The following is a 3,425-nucleotide window of genomic DNA, read 5'->3' as shown; positions in this document are numbered from 1 at the left end:
ATAAGTCAGCTAGACCCCAGAGTGTGGGGCCTGAAGTCCAGAAGATTCATCTTCTTAAGTTCAAATGTGATCTCAGACACTTAGTAGCTGTGTAACTGTGGGTAAGTTACTTAACCCTGCTTGCCTCAGTTTCCTCATCTATAAAATGAGCTGGAGAAGTAAATGTCAAACCACTCCAGTATCTTTGCCAAGAAAATCCCAAATGGGGTCACAAAGAGTCAGACATGACTGAAACAACTCAACAACAGCAACAAAATATACACACATGTGCATGTGTATATTCGTGTGTATTGCGTGTATGTATATTTAGAGAGGGAAATGGAGAGAGGGAAAAAGGGAGAAGGCAAAGGAGAGAGAAAGGGAGAGGGCAGAATGGAAGGAGCTGTCACCTTGAAATTAAGCCACCTATAGTAAATTAACTATGTGACTATGGGTATATCACTTAATTTCTCAGAGCTTCTGTTTCCTCATCACTACCATGGGGATAATAATACTCATATTAGCATATATTGTATCATCAAATATTATATATTGTATATCACATAATTATATTTAATAATGCTTATATTAACCTTTCAGGGTTGTAAGAAAAAATATTTCATAAACCTCATATGGTATTTTGTCTTAAAATACTATATAAAGGTGAATTATAATCTACCAAATCTAATCACACTTTTTCCTCCAAGTAAATATTTTTCATGAAATTCTAGTTCTAATATATTGACCTTTTGCAAAATAAAACATTCTGAAAAAAATAAAATATATGGCATTTAATTATGATGACGATCAACAAGAATAATTGAGATAGGTCATGGGTACATTGATTTCCATTAATATTTGAGTCCCAATTTCATTTATGTTAATTCAGCCGGCTCTATCTTCCAATTTATCAAACTGCACCAATCAAACCTACTTTGATGCCCATATGATAGAAGTGTTAAAAGGACCAGTCTGGGTTCAGCAATTTTCCTTTCCCTTTCATTTTCCTCTCCACTAGAACTTAATATTAAGCAGTAAAGCCTATTCAAGGAAAAAGAATGAAAGAAAAGATACATTATGTGAAAGAAAAACTAAAAGGCTGCTACAGGTCTCACCAAAAGCAAGGTGGTATGGAGGTTTATTTGTCTTAACGTATACTATATTTACTCTAGGTGGCAGCATCCACCTGGATTCTTCTAGCTAAGAAACACAAGAACCCAAACTTATAATGATCCAAGTCTTATCATAAATCCTGTCTGCCTTTGGCATTTTGCTGTGAAACATAAAATCAATGTGCCTGAGCAGACATTTGTTAAAGTCCTCGTGCGTGAGCATGGAGGATTTCTTCCACTTGAATAAACACAGAATAATTCAGATAGCACATTCTGCGTGTGGAAGAATCAACATCATTACAGTAAATACCATGGCTAGACTATGCTCCACCTGCCAGCACTATGTGAAGAAGAGTTTTGATGATCATTCTGCTAATTCAATCAATAAAAATTGCCAAGTTGAATAAAGGTCAGAAAACACATTGTACACGTATGTGCCCTGGATTATCTGCTTAGCCTGTCTATATTGATTAGATCAACAGAAGCATAGAATGAGAGAGTTGGAAGCAATGTCAGAGACTATGTAGTTCACCCCTTCCTGAATGAGAATCCCCTGTGTGTCAGGGTTATGCTTACTCTCTTCATGTCAACTATTATCATCCTCTTACTGGAATGAAAATCTCTAAAGCTTTTACTGCTACCCTCAGGAAAAGATGTTTGATTTTCACATTGGAGTGAAATGTGTCTAATTTCTCAGCAGGACTGGTCTCAGAAATATTAATTAATTAATCAGTTCCCATTAAAAGCAGAAACGTTATGTAAGCTCAATGGTTGTCCTTCACAATGGAATTATCGATAAAGTCTCTAACTGAATAATTTGGCAATCAATATGCCCTTTTAAACCATAAAATGTCAAATCTATATTTCCTTTACAGATATAGGAGATAGAGCACAACCATATATAGCCTAACAGGATGCAGTCAACTGTAGTGAAAAGAGGACTTGAACTTGAGACAAAGTTCCACCACCTACAAAGTCTATAACTAAGGGTATACTGGTAAATATTTAACAACAGGCTCTTTGAGGGCAAGGGAAAGTATGCATTTTTAAATTTATTTTCCTTTTTTTGTGTGAGTCAGTTGGGGGTAAGTGACTTACCCAGAGTCATACCAGTAGTAAGGGTCTGCAACTAGATTTGAACTCAGATTTCCTACCTTGAGAGTCAGTGCTCTATCCACAGCACCACCTAACTGCCACTGCCTGTTTGAGTTTAATCTGCATTATTAACATTTTCTCTATCCATTTCTTAGGTCTAAACAATGAACACAACATAAATGAAGCCTTAATTTGTGGTGTTTGCTGATTCTTGAGGTGTTCATGCTGACAAGGAAAATATAACAATCAATTCCAGGGAGACAAAAGAACTTGTCAGAGCAGACTCCAGCACACACCTGTCTACAGCCTTGGCAGCATCATGTAAGTTCTTAGAGATCTGTAAAAAGAGGCTAGTGCTTCACAAATGGTAAAGAACAGCCAGGTGAAGCAGTGCCTAGAGTCAGGAAAACTCATCTTTCTGAGTTCAGATCTTGCCTCAGACAGACACTAACAGTTTGCCTCAGTTTCCTCATCTGTGAAACCAACTGGAGAAGGAAATGGTAAACCAGTATTTTTGCCAAGAAAACCCCAAATGGGGTCACAAAGAGACAGACGTGACTGAACAACAAAAACAGCTTTTAAGTTATGAGTTGTTATTCATTAATATTAAAGTCATCCCAGAGGGAACTTCTAAAATGCACTCACACGGATATAGCCAAGGAACATTTATTAAGGGTGGGACAAAAAGAAGAAAAAAACTGCAAGGCAAAAACAGTGAGTTGCTTTAACTGTAAGTCATTCATGTAGCTCACCACATACCTAGGGCTATGAATTTCCATGAGCCATGTAGATTGTACAGGGTAAAGCATATTGACAGTTTGGTCTCACCCTGGCCTGTTTTTATGATCAGGTAGAAAGGAATATGGTCTCACTGTAGCCCAGCCCAGAGCTCAAGAACTCGAGCTCTAGGTTGGCATGGACTCGAACTGACTAGATTCCTTCCCTTCCTTCCTTCCTTCCTTCCTTCCTTCCTTCCTTCCTTCCTTCCTTCCTTCCTTCCTTCCTTTCCTTTCCTTTCCTTTCCTTTCTTTTCCTTTCCTTTCCTTTCCTTTCCTTCCCTTCCCTTCCCTTCCTTCCTTCCTTCTTTCCTCCCTCCCTTCCTTCCTTCCTTCCTTCCTTCCTTCCTTCCTTCCTTCCTTCCTTCCTTCCTTTCTTTCTTTCTTGCTTTCTCTCTCCCTTCCTTTCTTTCTCTCTCTCTTCCTTTTCTTCCTTCCTTCCTTCCTTCCTTCCTTCCTTCCT

The sequence above is a fragment of the Petaurus breviceps genome, unplaced genomic scaffold, assembly GCF_028583685.1.
Source record: "Petaurus breviceps papuanus isolate PSGF00001 unplaced genomic scaffold, PetGlider_PUasm1.0 214, whole genome shotgun sequence".
NCBI classification, from domain to species: domain Eukaryota; kingdom Metazoa; phylum Chordata; class Mammalia; order Diprotodontia; family Petauridae; genus Petaurus; species Petaurus breviceps.
The sequence above is the reverse complement of the archived record's forward strand: the minus strand, read 5'-3'. Positions refer to the sequence as shown.